General features: G+C 39.1%; 2 pseudogenes; both read right to left on the bottom strand.

Moving 5' to 3' along the window:
* Window positions 1-209: 209 nt before the first annotated feature.
* On the bottom strand, window positions 210-3,078 carry LOC147862213 (xyloglucan galactosyltransferase XLT2 pseudogene; annotated as a pseudogene).
* A 6,992-nt stretch (window positions 3,079-10,070) lies between these two features.
* Window positions 10,071-10,247, bottom strand: LOC147862212 (U2 spliceosomal RNA; annotated as a pseudogene).
* Between the last annotated feature and the right edge of the window lie 7,119 nt (window positions 10,248-17,366).

Below are 17,366 nucleotides of genomic sequence, written 5' to 3'. Positions count from 1 at the left end.
TCCAATTAGAACAAACACATTTTGATTAAGAAAATCAGTAAATATCATCATCAGAGGAGCTATGTCCAATATTCTGAATTAAGTAAGCTCGCACATAATGAATGACCTTACACAATTCAGGGTTTTCTACCTATGTTCGATGGTTTTCATCATTTCGAAATTGATCCGGCCCCAATCCACGTTTTAAGAATCGTTTAGAAGATTTCACCATAAGGAATAAATTTAACTAATGATTTAGAACAAGAAGAATGATTAATAGATATAAAATCACAAAGATTTTGCATTGATGCAATCTGCAAATAAGAAGAACAAGAAGATTGGTGATAAACAAACATGAGATGATGTGCACTAGCTAATTAAGCTTTGGAAATACTCTGCGGAGAGTTGTAATGAAAAAAAACCTCTCTTTTCTGTATATAGCTATAATTAAATCAATGAAGGAAAACAATCCTCCCTCTGTAGAGTTATGGAAATAATCAAACAAGGTGGTATATATAAATGGGAGTAGAAATATGTGTTCTGCTTCTTCTTCTGTTGTACCTTCGTTTCTTCTCCATGCCTTTGATTCTTTCATTACCAGTGGAAGAAGAAGAAAGCCCAACAAATAGTTAGGATTCTCAGAAAACGGTATGGAGGGCCCTGCAGGGATTCCTGAAGAGATATTCTGCTGAAGCTAAAGAAATTTATCCAGCAATATTGAAGAGCATAGCTAGTTCACTGTTTTTTTTTTCTGTGTATATCCGTATGAACCTGCTGAAGAGAAAGAAGGAAAGAGAAAGAAAGAGAAAGTGAAAGTGAAAGAAAGAGAAAAGCTCAGAGACTGAGGAGAGTACTGTCAGTCCTGTGTTTGTCTGCTTGTTTGAGAGTCTATTCATGAGAGGAAAAGAGAGAGAGCGAAAGAACTTAAATGTGTCTGTAGTGATCGAGAGAAAAAGACATGGCCTGATATGTCTGAAGGGAAGTTTATTTTAGGGTTTAGTGAGCAAACAGCAGCAGAAATGAAACTAATGGTCTGGGAACTGTCTGATCGAAATGGTTCTAGGGTTTCGCAAGCAAACAGAAGCAGAAATAAAGCTATGGCATGTTCTGTCAGAGAGAAAGTTCATCCCAGGATTCAGTAAGCATGGAGAGCAAACGTGAACTAAAATGTCTGAGAGAGGGAGAGATCGTTCTACGGTTTTCAAGCAAACAGAAGCGAAAATTAAACCATGGCATTGTGATCTGTCCGAGAGAAAGTTCCAGGGTTTCATGAAGATGACGAAGAAGATTTAATGGAGAAGCACAGTAATTTGGAGTTCCTGAAACGTGAAAATATGGTTCTTTATCCAATGCACCTTTGAAAGAAGATATAGAAGATGAAGATGAAGATGAAGCATCTTTCATTTTGTTTCATGTGAAGCCAGAGCTATGACATGGACCTTTGTCTGAGAAGATTTAGGGTTTGATCAAGAGCTATGTCGAAAGCATCTGTGAAATTAACAGAAGAAGAAGAAGGAAGGGCGTAGACAAGTCTAGGTATGGATGCGATCAAGGTTTCCCTCATCCTGCGAACCTTCCTCTCAGAGAATCCCAACAGAACATCTCTTATACGTCGCTTCCCGCTCCTCACTTCTGCTCTGTCGATGAATACTGAGTACGAATCCGGTCCCATCTGAGAAGGAAGGTGCCATTGATACTGAAGATAAGCTGTTCGCTTCCAGAAGAACACAGGGATACAGCCAGCAATCATGGCGTCGAAGATCGACCTTCTTGTAAAACTATCCCCTCTAGGTTGCAGGCAAAACACGGAATCTAAGAACAGCTCCATTACTGCTAACGGATGCTCGCACTTCTGATCACTGCAATCCATGGATCGGCACTCGGATGGTGACGAATCTTTGCATTGATCGAGCAAGACGCTCCTGAAATCGTTTTGGAACTGCGATCGCGGGCCTCCCGCATAGCTGAACAGCAAGGTTCTCCTAGACGATCGAACAATATCTTGCCATCTCGCCACATCTGAGCTGGATCTAGGATGAAAGCTGGTCGGATATGGGATGGCCATTTCTTGTTTGTCGGAGATGCTCTTCTCGATTATCAGGCGAAGGGGTCCCCTTTCCATCTCTTTTGTCAAGAAGAGGTCGTTCCCCCAACCCGCAGCACTTCGAGGCCATAGCTTCTGCCATAGCCATCCGCCATTGCTTTCTCTTCTGAAATCCCATGTTATCCTTCCTACCATGAGGAAGTGGTCTCTCCCGTTTCTACGTTTCCACGTTTCCTGCTGCTTAAGCCAATCGAGGAGGCGATGGCTGAGCTCATCCCGCTGAGACGGGGTGGAACCTCCAGGGGCGAAGAGATATCTAGCGATGTCGAGACCAGTATAGAAAGGGATGAAGAATGCAGAAGCTTTCTGTGGATCCATGGTTCTGCAAGGATGGAGGAGGAGACGGCTATGGAAGATGACCTCGCCGCCAAACTGGCTGGTCAAGAACCAGAAGCCTGTGCCTCCCATCCAGAATGGCATATCTACAGATATCCCAACACCGTTGTTGTCTAGCGATGGACACATATCTGTCCACGGAACTAGAGATGAGCAGGACCTCAGAAGCTCTGCGTTGAATTCTGATGGTAGATCGTAGACGTAAACTCTGCCTGAAGGACATAGCTTCCTTCCATCATCATCGTTATCATCACTATCATCCATGGAGTTTCTTGTACTGCTGATGGACAGCGACACGCCTGATGGATACTTAGGCAAAGACGAAAGGGATAATAGTGGTGGCGATGGGGATGAGGAAGGAGGAAGTGAGACATGCCATAGCCACAGGCTAGTCATAGTGAAAAGGATGAAGAAGGAAAAGAGCAGAAGGAGGATTCGAGCGCGATTGAATGGACGTAGTGTACGATCTGCTGAGAAGAATCCATGGAGAGAGCTCAACAGCCTGAGAGGCGGCGGCGATTTCCGAGGGTCGTGGGGATGAGAGGGAGAGAGCGCTGCTGGAGAGAAAGGAGGCTTGGCTTCATGGCCATCGCCAGCTTCCATGGCGATGATTGAAGGTGGGGATGGAAGTGGGGGATGATGGCGATGGCGATGGCGATGGCGATGAGCTCAATACCTAGCAGAGACTCAGGTTTCACACCTTGGGCCGGTTTCTGTCCGGGCAGTCAAAGACGGACGGGTGTCCTCTCTAGGAATCGGCCATGCTTCGAATTCGGCTTAACCGGTTTGGCCTTGTCCAAACCAAACCACTTGAGCCTTAACCGGTTTGGGAGTTTCATACCTTGGGCCAGTGAATGAAATTCACCTAAACCCCGCTCCTCTAGCTCGGGTCCTCTAGGGTAACGTGATTTGAAGGCACCATCAAGAACACGTCGATGGTCAAGCTTGGGTAGTCAAGTGCGATGGTCAAGACCCCGCTCCTCTCTTGTGGGGACCTCCAATTGGGGTCCTTTGAGTAATGAGATTTGAAGGTGTAGCACAAAGAGAGAGAGACAGACAAACAGACAGATCCTTGACCGCCAATGGCTAGTCCTCGATCATAAGCACACGTATTGACTCTTACACAACCCTCTCTTCTTCTTCTTTCCTCGTAATCAAATATTTGTATTAATACATAACCCTCATTGCTTTGGACTAAACCAATTCATGACGCCAAACATGATCATCGACTTGGGAACAAATTTGGCTCGTTTCCAATATCGAAACCTACCGCAACAAGTTGCCTTTTAATCACTACCAAGGCCAAACTAGTTAAGCCAAAAACGAACCGTTACCGAGTCCTACACACTACCATGAGGAATACATGCCATCTCACCAACTTGAGATTTAGAATGGTCGTGCGAATGGAGTCCTCAAAGAGGGAAGGATATGTAGATTATATTACATAGACGTAGAGAATGAGTATCACTTTACATGCAAGTGTTTATTTTACAGTGAGATAAGGGTAAAATACCAAGACATGTTAGGACCCTCTCCCAACCATGAGATGCCCTAGATATAAAGACACTAAGTAGGAATATCTTATAGCTAAAACAACATAGATAAAATAAGCCACAAAATGTTCACCACAACCTTTCTAATATTCACCAACATGTAACCACTTAAATTTTTCAGGGACGGGAAGGGACGATCAACGTGGACACACCTACACCACTCGACCTCTCCCTCGTTGAAGTAGAAAATCAAAGAACAACCAAACACCATTAGATATCGGGCCTCAAAGTCACTCGTGTAGAAGCAATTAAGAAGATAAGGGAACATTAATTACACCGCCTAGAAGCTATGGTCTTGGAAGTTTTTACATCGGGACTACAAGCCACACCCACATCAAAACCCTTTGACCTCTCACTCATTTTCAAGAGACTAGGATAGAATTGAACCTAGTTCAAACACGTAGCCATTTCCTTTATAGAATATATGTTACAGCATAACATCTTTGTACCATACTAAAACTCTTTTATCTATGTTTATTTTATTTTTATTTTTGATGATTGGGTACACATCCCATTTTGTTGCAACCAATTGTCTCATGGGCCGAATTTGGTCTTAGAATACGCTAATCTCTCTCATTCTCACTCTCTATTAGCCATTCCAAGTGTATACATGTATATCACAGAAGTCAAGGATATGTTTGATCATATATTGCCCCAAGTACAAAACTCTAATAAGAGCAAAATCCTCCCATATGGTTGGGCGCTTGACATTATGAAATGGTTTAAGAGATGTGGAGGGGAGTAAAAGATGTCTTGGAGCTCATGTGATATTATGCAATGAAGTATGTGATCATTGAGGATAGCTTGCTAGAGGCACTAAGGATGAAGTGCCAAGATGCTAAAATGTCAAAATTGGAATATTACATTGCAAATATTAACCCCCAATATTGGTCTCAATACAAAGAAAAAATGCCAAAACATATCCAATCATATCTCACTACCCCCATGAGCCTTGGCTCTGAGAGAGAATTAACACTTCTTTAAACTCACTCACACAAGTTAGTTGTTGAGGTACATGCAAACAGGAAGATATGCAAAGTTTGCGATGAAAACATAGTGGAAGATGAACGTCACTTATAGCATGCTCAACGTTTAAGGTAATTCACACGAAAAATAATGACTTGTTAGACGAGCGTGATAATGTGAGTGGCATACTCAAATTTCAACCAAAAAAGGCGAGCACATATATGTGTGCATTATTTTCACATTGAGAGTTTTTATTCAAGAGTCATAATCTTGATGCTTAGGAAGGAGTAAGATACAAGATGATATGTTGATTTGGTACCATAGGTCAAACTTAGCCTCATCTTAAACGAAAAAATATCTATTCTCTCTCATGAGAAGTTACTCAACATTTTCTCCAAACACAAGAAAAAGCACATGCATGTGTTAAATTTTGGGGAAATCTAGTGGGGAAACATGACATTGTGAGTTATGGTGACTTAACTCTTATTGACTTGTCTACACATTATAAGACTTTTTATGAGTTATCTATTGTTGGAAAGATGATGTGTTTTGGTTTTCTTTCACATTTGTCTCCTTTCTTTACAATTGAAGATATATGCATAGGACTTAAGAAATTGGCCCTCGAAAGGCAAGAGGTCTTCAATATATAAAGTTTTAAATGCTCAAATGGACAGGAAAGGAAGCACATGCATAGATAAGTGATATGTTTAATCATGCATTGCAATATGGCATACATTATGATTGGACTACAAATTGGATCAAAGTTTTACATAAAGGTGGAGATATAAATAATGTAAACAATTATCGAACCATAATGGTTGGCTCGCTATTGGCAAAACTATTTGAATGAAATCAAACATAAGTGCATGGGTTAGAAAAAATGGTAAGAGTGTTTATGGGCAAGTTGGCTTTCAAAAACATCATAGCACCATCAATCACCTTGTTACCCTTCAATTAAAGGTTTATATTGTTGTTTTGTAGACTTCAAGAAGGCTCTTGATATGGTACCTCATGAGTATCTTTGGAGGCGAATGGAAGAACTTGAGGTGTCAAGTGAATATATGCTTGCAATTTTCCGAATTTATAAGGATGTTATATGTTGTGTGCATATGGTAGGGATCGACAACGGTTCGGTTTAGGCTAAAACCGGTTTGGCTTGGATAAGGCCAAACTGGTTAAGCCTAAACTGTTTTGGGGTTCTCAAACCTGAACCAAACCAATCCCTAAACCAGTTTAGGTTAAACTAGTTTGTGCACCTCGCCATTATTCTTCTTCCCCTCAACCTCAACAATATCATCATCAGCACCACGACCACCATCACCATCTTAGAAACAATATATGATGGCTATGAAGACATGCATGCCAAATTCCCTGCTTCTACAAGGCACCTTGCTTCCTAGCACATGGACATGGCTTGCCCTCGGCCTTGCCACCATAGCCACCTTAATCCAAACTTTCTTCACTCAGACTTGTCTTTATGAACCTCTCTCTCTCTTCCTTCCTCCTCTCCTCCTCCCACAAATGAATCCAATATGTTAGGTAACGAAAATGAATCCGTTGAAGCAGATAAAAAAAAGGAAGCCATAAAATGTAAGGAAAATGATTGTATTAAAGAAGAAAAAGAGAGTATGTTATGCTCATATGATGACTTGTTCATTGGGGTTCTCCCGTTGGATAATAATTGTATACAAAAACCTCCAATGATTCAACCCAAAAAGCAATAACCCATGATACATTACCAAAATCAATACCCATATAGACTACATATCCACACTATGACATGAATGTATGATTAAAGATAAGCATTGCCTCCTCATGTTATATGATACAAAGCATACACCAATGTCATGGAGCATTTTCCACGATTAATTGCCTAGTGAACCAACATTACACAATCCCCTAAAGTTGGTAGTCATAACCTCCCATTGCTTTCATAGCCACTTTATGCTCTATACTCAATATAAACCACACAAAGACAACATGTGTAACGTGGGTGGAATTTGTCTTCCAACACGTAAACATAACCCAATAAGCACTCATACCCTGAAACATTCATATATGCTCCCTATTAAAGCATATAAAATATACGTCATGAAAATTAGAGAAATCGTTCATATGCATTTATCTTCTCATCATCTAGAAAGTTACATGATACGTAATCATCAAGATTTTGCAAATACGCCATCATCACGACCATATTGCACTTTGATGCACATACATGGATTTACAATTCTCAATTTTTTTATTTGTGGCATCACGTATATTAGCATGTACCGTAGAAGTCGATGTGACATCGATAGACTGTAGAAGTCTGAAGGTGTGCAGTATGCAGGTTGCAGGAGGTCCTCATCTCCCTCTCCCTCTCTTTGTAATGTCTGTGTCAATTGTGGACACTCAACACTTGACTCTTTGCTTCAGCCTTCTATTATCTAAGTTCTAACTATAACTTGAATTTTTTAACCTTTTAAGTATGTACTATGACCTAATTAATAATCAGCTTAACTGGTTTGAGCCAGTTTGGCAAGGCTCAAGCCAAGTTGAGCCGAACTCAAACCGTTTAGGCAGGCTCAAGCCTAAGCCAAGGCAAGGCGAGCCACTAAGCCGGTTTAAACTGGTTTAGCTAAATGGTTCTTAGCGTATGGGTGATAGACTTTCATATTTTTTTAATAGCACTATTGGTGTTAAGCAACGATACCCACTATCACCAACTATATTTGGTCTATGCATTGGTGAATTGGAAGAAATGGTTGTCACGTTCGTAAAGGAGAAGAGGTTCAAGAATTTGCCATTGGGAATGTAGTTATCATGTTTTTGTTATATGTAGATGATGTAGTGTTTTTCGCAAATCCTTTAGGAGATTCACAAAAATTTATGAAGGCATGAGAAAAAATTGCAACATGCATACTAAATTAAGTGTCAACAATTCTAAAACAAAGATTGTGCTTGTGAATAGCAAAAAAAGGATAAACCATGTATTGTGTACAATAATGAGCCACTTAAATGTGTAGAAAGTTTCAAATATCTTTGTCTTAAAGTTCCTTCAAATCATATATGGAATGAATGTGTCACCCACCGTCCAGAGTCAACATCCCTAAATCTACTTCGAAATTAAGCGTTAAGACCTCAAGAAATACATTTTCACCACTTTGCTGATTCTAGTGCTTCTCTCATGTTGTGAGAATATGGGGTGGTAACATCTCCAAGTCTATTTGGAAAGTGTTTGAAAATTTCCAAAAGCACCCTCCTACTTAAGACAAGGTCACTTCCCATTGCAACCATGGCCATGGAAAGGGTTGTTGAATACATGTTTAAGGTTCAAAAAAGTCTCGCATATCAACTTCCTAAAATCATGTGGGATACAAGCAAAAAGATCCAAAAGACGCATAACAACAAAACTTTTACCAGTTAGATGCAAGATATGTAAAAATGGGTTGGAAGATGGGATGCAATACACTTGCTTCATGATGCAACATTAGATTCCTATGTATATGAGGCATTTTTGCAACGATAGTGTATCATGGCATGGGAAAAATATGGATGTTCACGCTTCACATATTATACTACACATATTGCGCTTAATGACAAAACCATAGTATTCGCTAAATGAGGAAACAATAGACATCGATACATGTTAGAGCCCATCCCATTGTCTACCATCTGAACCATTACTTCCATGCAACTTAGTTCACACACAATGCGAGGTGAGATGGAGCATTGGGGCACAAGTGATGAGAGTGGCCGACTATGCACATTTTGCCTAATATAAGTTTGGGAGTTTGAGTATCACACTTTAAAACAATGCTCTACCTTTTATCATCTTCAAATATGATTTCCACATATCTTTAACCAAACCCAATCCTTGCACGAATTTCTCTGACAACCACAATGTGCACTCTCAATTGCAATATTCATAGGTAAAGTTCTTGAACATCGAGAATCGTTACTCGCTTTCACATGTACTACGTGAATTGTAATATTTTTGGTCTCATATATCATATTTGGCCTACAAAGTCTATAATAGAATCTCTTTATCTCTCTCTCTCTCAAAGATCAATGATATGATATGACCTTTCGTGGAATCATGCAACAAAGAGTTCCTTCAGGGAAATCCCCCACGAAAGCGAAAAATAAAGAATACAGGAGTGAGTGGTCGACGAGCATGAGAACATGAGGAAGAATGAAAGAGGAGAGAAAGAGTAGTTGTCAATTATCCCCTCAAGATGAAGCAACAATAACGACAATAGCCATTTACTTCTTATTCTTATATTTATGTTTGTGTATATTTATATTTATATTTTGTGGTTGTCCCCTTTTGTCCCTTTCCCTATTTTTATCTAGGAATCGGCAACGGTTCGGTTTAGGCTTAACTGGCTTGGCCTTACCCAAGCCAAACCAATTAAGCCTAAACCGTTTTGGGGTTCTCAAACTTAAACCAAACTGATCCCTAAACCAGTTTGTGAATCGGTTTGGGACAAAAAACCTTTAGAGGTGTGAAGAAACCCAAAAAACATCACTACCACTTCCTCCGACTCTTCTTCTTCTCCTCATAACTCCCTCCCCCCTCAACCTTACCACCAATGAGTCCTTCAACTCTGAGTCCCACCTCCACGACTCTCTCTCTCTCTCTCTCTCTGTAGACTTCTACAGTTGATCAATTGATGTAACCCTTCCCAGACCTCTCGATTGCTATTGCCCATCCCTCAACCATGGTTCGATTTAGGCTTAATTGGCTTGGCCTTACCCAACCCAAACCAGTTAATCCTAAACCGTTTTGGGGTTCTCAAACTTAAACCAAACTGATCCCTAAACCGGTTTGTGAATCGGTTTGGGACAAAAAACCTTTAGAGGTGTGAAGAAACCCAAAAAACATCACTACCACTTCCTCCTACTCTTCTTCTCCTCCTCATAACTCCCACCCCCCTCGGTCTTACCACCAAGTCCTTCAATGCCGAGTCCCACCTCCACGACTCTTTCTCTCTCTATAGACTTCTACGGTTGATCAGTTGATGTAACCCTTCCCGGACCTCTCGATTGCTATTGCCCATCCCTCAACCACGTTCACGTCGAGTCCCCCATGCCCTAGGTCCTAGGTCCAATTCGGAGAGAATTGGAGCTTCAACTAAGTTTTCACCTATATGTACATTGTACATAAAGAAGAAACAATGTATATAACAAGAAGGATGTCCTCATTCTCATCCACTATGCAAGCTCTCTCTCTCTCTCTCTCTATCCGATAGCCACATATCAGGTATTAAACTAACATGAATAGATACTACACTTGATACTAGCTGAAAGGCTGAGACAAGTATGACTTATCCCGAGCTTCTATTTCTCTCTCTCTCTCTCTAAGTTCTACCTTCTATCTTTCTAAACCCTACTTATTAAATAAGATAAGCAACTTAACTAGTTTGAGCCAGTTTGGCAAGGCTCGAGCCGAGCCGAGCCACTAAGTTGCTTTAACTGGTTTAGGCTTGAACCAAGCCATTGTCAATCCCTATTTCTATCTTTGAACATGCCACATCAGGACAACGTAAACCTATACATACATACACTTATATGTACTTATACATATTTACATGAAATACACTCATGCGCCATCATTTATGTTGATAACCTAATTCACGTACTCCTACACATTTTAATACATACATACATATATATATATATATACATACATATATATATATATATGCATTCATATAAATTAACACATACATACAATACCTATACAAAGTACATTTATGCATTTACACAGCCACATTTAAATAATTGTGCATATAATTGTAGACTTGACACATAAAACATACACACGCACACACGCACACACATAGTGGGGTTGAAAAAGCTTATCCAAAAAATACTTAAAGAAAGTTGGGAGCCATTGAAACCAATAACCCACACATGGTCCAATGTAACTTCATGACACTATATTCAACCTTATCAAATTACTAACATAAGTATGAACTCTCATAGAGCCCTCATACTCCTTCACAATCAATCACACAACCAAGGGATTGAATTTGTATTATGGAATCAAAATCTATGAAATATAAAGACATATAAGTTATGCAAGGAATTGCTAGCAGAGGGTGATTGTTTTTTACATGCTCAACATATAGTGTAATTCGTGAAAGCTATGATGACATATTAAGAGGGGATGATTACTTGAGTGTCACACTAAAGAGCACATGTAGAAGGTTGAGTTGATATATGTATGCCTTACTCACCAATTGATACTTTCTGCTTTGAAGTGTGAAAATCCCTTCTTAGGAAGGAGACACACATCAAGAAAATTTGTGTACTTAGGTCCCATGGGTCAATATTGGCCTCTCTATGGACGCTAAAAAATATTTAATCTAATCTAACCTCGCTCAATCTATTTATCTCTCTATCTATGTGGGTTGAAGTAACATTATATAATTACAATCTACAGAGAATCCAAGTACTATAATTTGTATGAGGTAGATCGTGATGATCCTTTTTTTTGATGTGTGTGTGCTGACATTCTTACATATGAGAAGATTGGAAATATGCTAGTTGTGGAAGATTTTAATGCCATAGTTGGAACTTATCAAAATCTGAAACTTGATTATAGTGTAAGTTGTAACTATTTTAGATTCAAAAAGTGACGCAAAAGATTTTGTTATGTCTAACTATGGTAGGCCACTTGTGCACATGCTTATAAATTGCATAAACCTAAAGATTCTCAATGGTACCCATGCATTTACTATGAATTTGTGTCAATTGAAGACGTTAATAGAGGGACAAAATCAATGTTGAATGGCAATGTGTTGGGTACAACTTCAATAACAAATGAGCTCTTGAAATGGACAAGATGACAAACTCGCCAATGGATAACAACTGTCATTTCAGAGAAATTATGGAAGAAAATCAACTTCAAGAGAAAATGATATATTATTTTTTGTGGAGTTCAAGAAAAGCTTTAGCATTGTACCAAAGAGTGAGCTTTGGAAAAGAATGATAGTTTAATCTCTACCATTATAATATAGAGTAGTTGTAGCACAATTATATAAGCAAGTTAGATGCCAATTGAAAATGGATAGTGGTTATTCGGAGTACTTTTTGAGCAACATGGGGGTCAAGAAAAGTGGTCCACTCTCTCCCATACTTTTTGTTCTATGCACAAATGAACTAGGAGAAAATTAGTAAATAAGGTTGCAACAAAAAAAATAGATTCATATAATAGCTTATTTTTATGCTCCTTTAAGTTTATGATGTTGTGTTATTCTGGTATACATTAGATGATATGCAACACTTGATGTATTGGAAATATTATATATCAAATCAACATGCTAATGATTAACATGGACGAAACAGAATGATAACAACAAATGCAATGCAACCAAGAGATTGCCCCACTTTTACATACAAGGAGAACCAATCCACATGGTGCAAAGCTTCAAATATATTGGAATTTATGTCCCATTGACAAATACATGGAATGTATTATAAGACCAAGAATTCGAGAATACAAAATGGCCCTAAGAATATTATAGAACCATTCGTTTTAATTTTGCATAAAAAAAAATAAAAATTTGAATTCTCTGTTAATTAATTAATTCACTAAAACATTAATTAATTCATTTAAACATTGATTAATCCTCTCTCCCCCCGTCTTGGAACAACCCTACATGAGGGCTTTTTATACTTGACATGCTGGTTGATGTGGATATGAGGGTTAAAATATATTGTATGAATTCGTTGTAGCCTTTCAACATCTTTCCATTAATACCAAGGTGAATCTTCATTAAAAAAAAATCATTTTAATATTGGTTAATTCAATAATAATTAATTAATTAGGGTTTTAGCTGAAATTAGGTTTTCAGCAAAACCCTAAGTTTGCAAGCCGAGAATAAGATATAGGCGCCGTGCAAAGGATGTAGGGGAGATGCGAGGATGCAAGCCGAGAAGAGGAAATATGGTCGAAATTAGGGTTTTTGACCAAAGCCCTAATTTGCAAGCCGAGAGCAGGATGCAAGGGGGCGCGAGGGTGTAAGCATCACATACATGATGCAAGGTGTGACTTCTTTGCTGGTTGTTTGCTCACTTGCTAACATTAAAAAAACGATTTTTTTTTCAAAAAAGAAAAAAGAAAACGAATACTTTTACATGAATTCGCATTTGTATGCATTTGCGGGGGAGGCCCCGCAAATGTGAATATGTCAATCTATGAATGCAAGGTATAAAAACTAATAAGAGCAAATTCTTTCATCTGGTTGGGTGGTTGACATCATGACATGGTTAAAAATATGGGAACTAGAATATCTATATGGAGCTCTAGTGTGATGTTATGAAGTATGCTATCATTGAGGTATATTACCAAAGACATGACATTATCATCCAAGTATGAAGACATGCAATGAAAACCTAGTGGAGGATGAACATGACTTACTTCACGCATCAATATGTAATGTAATTCATGAGAAACATGATGACTTATTATATGGGAGTGATCATTTAAGTGTCATACTCAAATCTCCACCAAAAAGGGTGAGCATATATTTGTTGTGCATTATTTTCATTGTCAATTTTTACTAAAGAGTAGTACTAGTAACCATTCTTATTAGGTCAAAGGAGACATACAAGATTCTATGCATATATCTAATCTAATATCTCTCTCTCTCTCTCTCTCTCTCTCTAGGCATCAATATGTATATCATGTGATCATCTAGTAGACTAGGTGGTCTCATAGATAGAAAATAAAACTTCATTTCTCCCTTTCTCTACACACACATTTAAGGAAATGATTCAAAAGTTGGTTGTATGTAAATGCATTTGATGGTTTATTCTTAAATAAAACATCTCGATTGGCCCTAGCCCTTGAACAAAGAACACGATACTTATGGATTAAGTGTTATTGGGCCTTGTACGCAATATTTAATAATCCTAAATAATTTGTTTTTCACATCTACATATTAATAATTTGTCTTCATGGCCAATTCAACTTGCCAATGCAATATTGTAGCACAAATGACAATGTGATTGATATCTTCACCAAACAAGTGGGCAAAATATTTATTCATTAAGCATAAAATAACTCTTGGAATGGAGGAGCTTCCCCTCAAGGGGAAAATTGACTATTGTCAAACTTCTATTTGTCTATTGCCTTTCCCACTTTGCTTGTATCATTGTTCAAATTACGGTTTGCATGAAGTTTACTCTTATGCCTTTTTCACTTTACTTGATAAAGTATACCTTCAAAAGTTAAAAACATCTTATTGTTCGAAACAGAAGATTGCTTTTTATTGAAAAGCAGAGGCTCACGCTCGAGGCAACGGGAGATTAGAGGCGTCGATAGTAGAGGGAGGATCAAACGACGACGACAACTCAATTGTGAGGAGCGATGGCAGCAAAGGGATCATCGAACAACGACTCGGCTACTTCAGAGCCTGCACGAACATCATCCCAAAACCTACTGGACAACAATGGGACACATGTATGTCAAGAACATCTATATAATCACATTGATGCTGAAATAGAACAGGAAATAGAAGGGATGGACTGTCGAAATGGTCCCTCGATGCAAGTAATGGGAGCCTTTGTTCTCTCCTCGGAAGAAGAATGCCTTATGGAGAGTGAATTAATACATCTTAAACTAGAATCCTTTGTGGTGAAAGTGGTGGGTAGTCGACCTAATAGAGCAATATTGTGTGACTGGCTGCAAAGTTGTTTACAAGAAGACCTTGGCAGATTGAAGGACATTGCATTTATGGGAAAGGGGTTCTACCATGTCACAGTGATGCCTGAAACGAATATATGCAAAATTGTCGAGAGTAGCCCATTGATTTGCCACAATGCAAGAGCCTATGTATTCAATTGGGATGCAAACTTTGACATGTGTAAAGTTGATCTTGTATAGGCAATCCTACAGTGGTAACGACCTTTTTCCCTGGTTTACCTAAGCAATGGGAGTCCTTTCTCCCGGCCATTGGCAAAAGTATGGTAGGGCAATGCCTGGAAAAAACTCTAGCAGAGAGAATAAGTGAAACACCGAGGATCAAACTAATTGTTTCGGATGCAAAGACCCTACCGCAATCGATGTTGTTGAGCAGTAAACAAACGTCTGACCATGTACAAACTGTGGAGTATGCGGGACTCCCAGGGCAATGCTTTGCATGTAGACAGATGGGACATAGGGCCCGAGAATTCCCAATAGGTAAGGAGAACATGCATCATGGAAATGGGAAGCAAGGTGGAAAAGCAAAGCAAGCCTGATGCAACAAAATAATCAACGAATAAACCATGCAATGACTAAGAATGAAGATGGATGGAAATATAACATCAATAAAGGCAAACAAAAAGTTATGGTCGGACAAGAATGGCTCCCACTTAGAAACAAATACACACTCTTAATCTTAGAGGACAATGACAACAACCCTAATGAAAGGGAAGCAAGAACAAAGGTGAATCATGAGAGCAATTATGTGGAAGCAATTAATGATATGCAGAAACTACAACATGAAGACAACTTGGTAGGGGATGATATTGACCAGATGCTTCATGAAAGTATGGATGAGGTAGGAGAATTAAATGTAGGAAAGGTCGTAAGCCCCTTGAAAGAGCAAGCTAAGTCATTGGTGACAACCCAATATATTAAGGGGATAGCAAAAATGAAAAGGCACATGCGTGCTAGAAAAGAGGAGGGGAAGGGGATGGAGAAAAATAAAGGGATGCGTAAATGGCCGAGAGTGAACTAGAATCTTCAATCCAACGAGCCCCCCCTCTCGAATATTGGACAACAAATCAAACTGAAATTGACAAGCAAAAAGTGGTTCAAGGAAATATGTGGAAGTGAGATGAAGAAGGACAACATGTGTAGAGTCAATATATATGGTAAATGTATTGATGAAGGACAGATCGATGGTCTGTCCTATATTTTGGCCATTGGAAATAAGGAACCACACAGTAGAGAAGAAGCACTGGATGTTTGGAACAACAAATGGATGTTCATGTAGATTCATCATATGGTACCACAATAGGGGTGAAGATGAAAAGGCAATGGAAAGATGCCTTGATCTGGAGTTCGAGCAAGGCGAATGAACAAGGGATATGCTACATAAATCTGAAATTTAGGAAGCTTCCTAAAATGATCACGGAATTCATGGTATACATCCCTGAAATGTTGACACAGTTGGAAGACGAAAATCTCCAAGATAGGATTTTAGCTACCATAATGGAAGTTGAAAATGCATTGGTCGGGCCACAGAAGATGCAGGTTATATGAATCTTACCTTGCTAACTTGGAATATACAAGGAATTAGTGGCACCCAATTCCAGATGAAAAAAAATGTATTGGCTGTTGAAATTCAACGTTGCACTGAGGCAGCGGTGCCTGATGTTATCATGGTGCGGGAGCACTGACTAGATGGGGATAAGATTGATAAAATTGGAAGCATTTGCCCTGGGAATTGGACCAATACATGGTCAACAGCTACGAGGGATAGACAAATTCATGGGGGAGTACTTATAGCTATGAAAGTTAAGTTTACTGCTGACTGTACATGTAGGGGGAGTTTAATAGAGGGTCATGTTGTCTATATAAGGATAAAACATAGTTGTGGGCACTTGGGCATACTGAACATATATACCCCAAATTCAACTGTTGAAAGACAAGAATTCTAGTTGCAACAAGTGGCCAAGAAACCAAATGTTGAGTTGTGGATCATTGGAGGAGACTTTAATATGGTGGAGCATCCATATGATAGAAGAGTAAATGCAAATGGCATGGTGTAGTGGGGGAGAAGTATGCATGGGATAAGTTTTGTTTAGTATACAATGTGATAGACTGTTGGAATGCACTTAAATTTCAAATGCAAAAAGAAAAATCTCTTCGATACTCTAGAGTAGGAGGAACCGTGCATGGGAGGACGATGTCCAGGCTGGACAAACGGTATTTGGACCCTCGACTCATGGATAGGAAAGGCATATGCATTATTTGTCCTATTACAACGTTCTCTGATCATGCCCTAGTTCTGTTGCACATACAAGAAAACAATCGATGCAAGCCACATAATCTGAAGGTGAGCAAGGAATTGGTTATGGATACTAAATGGACTGATGATATACGGAAAATATGGTCTAATACAAATGGAGGTACCTTGACCCTGCTCATAGGTTGGCTGGGAAACTTGAGGAATGTGCACGGTTTTTTCGGCAGAAAGCTATTGAAATTAGAAAAGAGATATAAAGGAGAAAAGGTAGGGAATGCAATAGACACTCGATTCTATGCAACGACTAAGAGAATTATACCCACATAATGTATGGATTGAGGCTCGACTAGAGGAGGCCAAAAGCAAATTATAGATGTACCAAAAAACTTAGGAGTACTTATGTCTATCGAAGTAAGGCATCAAGTTGGATGAGGGTAGGAGATTGGGTTACTAAAGGATTTTTTGAAGCTGTTAAAT

Source organism: Azolla caroliniana, unplaced genomic scaffold (assembly GCF_043228905.1).
Source record: "Azolla caroliniana isolate FFs.n. ecotype wild unplaced genomic scaffold, voAzoCaro1.0.p SCAF_7, whole genome shotgun sequence".
NCBI lineage: Eukaryota > Viridiplantae > Streptophyta > Polypodiopsida > Salviniales > Salviniaceae > Azolla > Azolla caroliniana.
This window is presented reverse-complemented; position numbering and strand designations above follow the sequence as displayed.